Source organism: Mus musculus, chromosome X (assembly GCF_000001635.26).
Source record: "Mus musculus strain C57BL/6J chromosome X, GRCm38.p6 C57BL/6J".
Lineage (NCBI taxonomy): Eukaryota > Metazoa > Chordata > Mammalia > Rodentia > Muridae > Mus > Mus musculus.
The window spans coordinates 80,193,458-80,199,953 of NC_000086.7; the positions used below are offsets into that span (position 1 = coordinate 80,193,458).

At 41.6% G+C, this 6,496-nt stretch overlaps 2 pseudogenes; both read right to left on the reverse strand.

Moving 5' to 3' along the window:
- Gm14760 (predicted gene 14760) lies at positions 208-1,413 on the reverse strand (annotated as a pseudogene).
- Positions 3,257-3,820, reverse strand: Gm6952 (predicted gene 6952; annotated as a pseudogene).

Consider the following 6,496-nt stretch of genomic DNA (forward strand, 5'->3'; position numbering starts at 1 on the left):
TGTTTCCTGATTCTCATTATTTTGTTGTGGTGATATAGGATGTTTTCCCTCTTCTTTTGATTTGCTTGTCTGAGATCATTTATTCCTTGTGAATCCTTGAGTATCCTAAGTCTCTTCAGGTACAAATTTTTACTATTACACATTCTGTTGTGATATATTTGTATATAGGTAGATATTGGTTAGTTTTTTTTTTTTGTTTTTTTTTTGTTTTGTGGGTGCAGCGAACTTTATTGATGGTATTCAAGAGAGTAGGGAGGGCTCCCTAGGCCCCTCCTGTTATTATGGGGGTCTGGGATGGAAATTGTGAGGGAGATGCTCAGTGTTGGGGGCCGAGTTGGGATAGGGCCTCTCTCTTGCTCAGTGTCCTTGCTGGGGTGGGTGGTCCAGGGTTTCTTACTCCTTGGAGGCCATGTAGGCCATGAGGTCCACCACCCTGTTGCTGTAGCCGTATTCATTGTCATACCAGGAAATGAGCTTGACAAAGTTGTCATTGAGAGCAATGCCAGCCCCGGCATCGAAGGTGGAAGAGTGGGAGTTGCTGTTGAAGTCGCAGGAGACAACCTGGTCCTCAGTGTAGCCCAAGATGCCCTTCAGTGGGCCCTCAGATGCCTGCTTCACCACCTTCTTGATGTCATCATCCTTGGCAGGTTTCTCCAGGCGGCACGTCAGATCCACGACGGACACATTGGGGGTAGGAACACGGAAGGCCATGCCAGTGAGCTTCCCGTTCAGCTCTGGGATGACCTTGCCCACAGCCTTGGCAGCACCAGTGGATGCAGGGATGATGTTCTGGGCAGCCCCACGGCCATCACGCCACAGCTTTCCAGAGGGGCCATCCACAGTCTTCTGGGTGGCAGTGATGGCATGGACTGTGGTCATGAGCCCTTCCACAATGCCAAAGTTGTCATGGATGACCTTGGCCAGGGGGGCTAAGCAGTTGGTGGTGCAGGATGCATTGCTGACAATCTTGAGTGAGTTGTCATATTTCTCGTGGTTCACACCCATCACAAACATGGGGGCATCGGCAGAAGGGGCGGAGATGATGACCCTTTTGGCTCCACCCTTCAAGTGGGCCCCGGCCTTCTCCATGGTGGTGAAGACACCAGTAGACTCCACGACATACTCAGCACCGGCCTCACCCCATTTGATGTTAGTGGGGTCTCGCTCCTGGAAGATGGTGATGGGCTTCCCGTTGATGACAAGCTTCCCATTCTCGGCCTTGACTGTGCCGTTGAATTTGCCGTGAGTGGAGTCATACTGGAACATGTAGACCATGTAGTTGAGGTCAATGAAGGGGTCGTTGATGGCAACAATCTCCACTTTGCCACTGCAAATGGCAGCCCTGGTGACCAGGCGCCCAATACGGCCAAATCCGTTCACACCGACCTTCACCATTTTGTCTACGGGACGAGGCTGGCACTGCACAAGAAGATGCGGCTGTCTCTGGAACAGGGAGGAGCAGAGAGCCTAGTTTTTTTTTTTAATCATGGAATGTCTTATTTTCTCCTATTCTAACTGAATACTTTGCTATGTACAATAGTCTGAAATGGTGTCTATGGTCTTTTAGAGTCTGTACAACATATGTACATGCCCTTCTTATATTTAGTCTCTGTTGAGAAGTCAGATACAATTCTAATAGGTTACTTAGCCATATTCCTTTTTTTATAAGTTTCTCTCTTTTTGTACCTTTAGTGTTTTGTTTATTATGGCCAAGGGGAATTTCTTTTTGGGTATTTTCTGTTTGGTGTTTTATATTTTTGTTGTTGTTGTTTTTGTTGTTGTTCTTTGGTAGCCAGCTACATCTTAAGGTTACAGATATTTTCTTCTATGATTTTGTTGAAATTGTTTCTGTTCTTTTGACCTCTTTTTTCTGCTTCCTTTAGTCTTATTATTCTTAGATCTATTATTTTCACAGTGTCACAGATTTCCTAGATGTTTTGGGCCAGGGATTTTTAGATTTAACATTTTCTTTATTCAATATATTCACTTAATCTATTGTGTCTTCAACACCTGAATTTCTCATTTCCATCTCTTGTATATTGTTTCTTTTAAAAATATTAATTTATTTTATTTATATGAGTACACTGTAGCTGTCTTCATACAAACGAGAAGAGTGCATCAGATCCCATTACAGATGGTTGTGAGCTACCATGTGGTTGATGGGAATTGAACTCAGGACCTCTAGGAAAGAGCAGTCGGTGCTCTCAACTGCTGAGCCATCTCTTCAGCCCTTGTTCTGTTTCTGAGTCTTAGCTCTGAGGTTCCTGAATTAGTTCATAAATTTTTCCTTTTCACATTTCCATCAGTTTGCATTTTCTTTATTGATTCTGTTTCCACTTGCAATCTTGAGCTCTTTCTTTTATTTCATTCCATTATTTCTTAGATTTTTTAATGGATTTATTTATTTCTTCCTCATGGATGTTTAACATTGTCATATAGGGATATAGGCTGTTTTATGATCTGTGTCTTGTGCTTCAGCTGTATTAAAATTTTCAGAGCCTATTGTAATAGGGTTTCTGAATTTAGGTAGAAACACATTATACTGGATCTTATTATGTTTTATGTCTGGCATCTGGGCTTCTGGATTTGAGATGATAGTAATTATAATTCTATATGTTGGTAGCTTGTCTTGTCTTTGTTGGGTGGGTGTTCTATCTTTTGGTTTCTGTTATGCTCTCTGGCTCATAGAAGAACATGGTGATTGTGGATTGCCTAGTAAATAATGTTTCTGAGATCCTGCCAGGTGTGACCACCAGAGGCTCTGGATGGAATACATTTCATGATATTGGAATAGACAGTGGTAGAGATGGGCTACAAGGTGGGGACACTGTGGATATTCACAGAAAGGAATAATATAGGGCATGTCATCAGGATCTACTTAGTTACCTGGGAATAGAAACAGATATGGGGGACAGAACACAGCCATTAATCTGACACAGGCCTGGAGATGAAATGAGGGATTAGATTTGGACAAGAGAAATGAAAGTGATTCATATTCTGCCTTTTGAAGTTTAAATTTTAGTCTTAATTGCCAACATGATTTTGTGTTCTTCTATTAGTAATATTCATTAGACTCATTTAATGATTTTTTTTAATTCACAGTACACATACAGAGGTTTTTGAAAGAACATTTGTTTCAATTTTTAATGCTATATTATAAGTCCTTTCTTTTATTAGGTCATCAGATATTTGAGAAAATTTTCCTCGGTTAAGATGTTCGTTCTCTTTTCTTTCTTTACTTTTGTTTTTTCTTTTTCTTTAAAGTTTATGTAATAAAACATAATCTACAACTTCACTGAGGTGGCTGACCATGTCCATGAGCAAAGCTGCCTCTAAACTGGAATTCAATTGCTGAGCCACCCCCAACCTCATCTTTCTTTTCAGCTCCAGAGGGCACAGCACTCCTTCTGCAGGTGTCTCTGTTGGCCTCCCCTCTTGTGAATCTTGCAGGTTGCTCACCCTCCTGATCTTTGGGCCGAGGCCTGCCAGTTTCAGGATGGCTACGGTGCAGGATGGCAGACAAGTTCTATGGAGGTAGGTGCAGACAATCTCGAAGATACTGGATGCCCTCATTTGTAAGGTAGCAGTAGAAATATATCCAAGCAAAGTGCTCCTTCCCATAGCCTAAGAGACTGCATGGCCTTCTTTACATGAAGTTTGGGCACATTTTTGTTTGCCAGCTCAGGGTATTTGGGCATGTGGACATCTTTTTTGGTGACCATTATGCCTTCCTTAAAGAGGATTTCATAGATGGCAATCTGATTCTGCTTAGGCATAAACATTGCCATGACTGCAGGGTCCGAGGCAGAGGCTAGAAAGGCTGGTTCTGTTTTTTTAGAATAGATTTATTCAGATGGACAACATAAATTTCTGTGGACCATAACATTGGTGAAATATGTCTCACAAGGTTTCTGGGTTTAGCAAAAAAAAAATGTCTTTTTATTGATTTTTTTTTCTTTCTTTGCTCATATTTTAAGAGCAAGAGTAGTGGTATATATATATATATATACTTATTATTTTTCCTCTGGGATTGTTGGACAGTTCTAGATACTTTACATATTTATATTGTAAAGGAATGTCTTGGAAGAATTTTTATGTCCCTATTGTCCTCAAATAATTGATGGGCATTTCTAGAATAAAGACACAGGATGTCCAGTCTGGGCTGGTACCCTGAGCAGACATTGGGTGCTAGCTCTGCAAACAGTCCCACAACACTCAGAGGACGCTCGATTCCCAGGCATTCTAACAGCCCAGGATCAACGAATCATAAGAGGAGGCCACATCTTCTGCCCCAACACTAGTTGTACATGGGACCAGCAGGATATAGGGACACAGGAACCCTTCCAGGCCAGCGGCACGAGTTCCTTCCCATCTGAGCTGGTGCCCTGAGCAGACCTTAAGGCTTACTCTGCAACCATTCTGACAATACCAGAAGATGCTCTACTCCAAGATGCTCCAAATCGCCCAGAATCATAGGATTCCTGGATCTCAGGAGGTTGGTCACACCATGATCTCAAGATCCCAGAGGCAGCTTGACTCCCAGGAGATCTGATATACCTGAGATCAAAGGATACCAGAATCACAGGATCACAGAGACAGCTGGATAAAGAGGAGTTCTTACATAGCCAGAATCACAGGAGGGACAGGCTCCAGTTGGAGACAGCAAGGGTAGGTAGCACTACAGATAACCAAAAGGTGACAGGCAAAAGAACAAAAGCAACAGAAAGCAAGGTTACTTGGCACCACCAGAACAAAGTTCTCCCACAGTAGCAAGTGGTAGATAAACCATCACACTGGAAAAGCAAGATTCTGATCTAAAAGCACTTCTAATGATAACAGAATATTTTAAGAAAGACATAAGTAATTCCCTTGAAAAAATACAGGAGAACACAGGTAAACAGGTATAAACCCTTAAAGAGGAAACACAAATATCCCTTAAAGAATTAGAGAAAAACACAAACAAACAGGTGAAGCAATTGACCAAAATCATCCAAGATCTAAAAATTGAAATAGAAACAATAAAGAAATCACAAAGGAGACAACCTTGGAGGTAAGAAACATAGGAAAGAGATGGGGTGTCATAGTAGCAAGTGTCACCAACAGAATATAAGACATAGAAGAGAGAATCTCAGGTGCAAAAGATACCATAGAAAACATTGACACAACAGTCAAAAAATGCAAAAAGCAAAATATCCCGGCCCACGGGATTCAGTTATTCTTGGGTGCGAGGTGGACCGCAAACCTGGAGGGAAATAAGAGGAAGGGAAGGAAAGGCAGGAGACCAAGAAGATTGTACCTATCAGGGTCTCGTTTACTAAGATGAGGTGCCTTGTTTTCAAAGCATACATCGCGGGGAATAGGGGAGGGGTCGAGGGGGAATTTTACAAAGAACAAAGAAGCAGGCATCTGCTGACATGGGGGCCAAACTCAGGCACCAGGCAGCAGGCACTCTGCATCTTATCTCCAGTGGGTGTCAGGCTGGGCTCAGGCATAACTCATGTTCTTGGATGGCATGGGAGTTCAGGAATAGATAGGGAAGAGGGGACTATAATTCAGCTTTTACAGTCTCAGGTGCCAGGAAGGGAATAGGGAGGAGGGAGTGATCACCAGCTCCTAGCACAGGGCCATTTGGCCTGTCAGGGAGATTGTGAAGGGCTCGTTTTCTCACCGGATGGTCTCTGACAGCAAAAAGCTCCTAACCCAAAACATCCAGGAAGTCCAGGACACAATGAGATGAACAATCCTAAGGATAATAGGTATGGATGAGAGCAAAGCTTCCCAATTTAAAGGGCCAGTAAATATCCTCAACAAAATTATAGAAGAAAACTTCTCTAACCTAAAGGAAGAGATGCCTATGAACATACAAGAAGTCTACCGAACTTCAAATAGACTGGACCAGAAAAGAAATTCCTCCCGTCACATGATAATCAAAACACCAAATGCACAAAGCAAAGAAACAATATTAAAAGCAATAAGGGATACATGTAAAGTAACATATAAAGACATATTTATCAGAATTACACCAGAATTCTTACCAGAGACCATAAAAGCCAGAATGTCCTGGGCAGATATGCTATAGACCCTAAGAGAAAACACATGTCATTCCAACTATTATACCAAGCAAAACTCTCAGTTACCTTAGATGGAAAAAACAAGATATTCCATGACAAAACCAAATTTACACTATATCTTTTCACAAATACAGCCCTAGTAAAGACAAAAGATGGAAAACACCAACACAAGGAGGGAAATTGCACTCTGGAAAAAGCGAAAAATAATCTTCTTTCAACAAACGAAAAAGAAGATAGCCACAAAAACATAATTTCACCTCTAACAATAAAAAGAATAGGAAATAACAATCACTTTTCCTTAATATCTCTTAATATCAATTGACCCAATTTCCAAATAAGAGGACATAGACTAACAGACTGGACACATAAACAGGACCCAACATTTTGCTTCATACAGTAAACTCACTTCAATGACAAATCCAGAT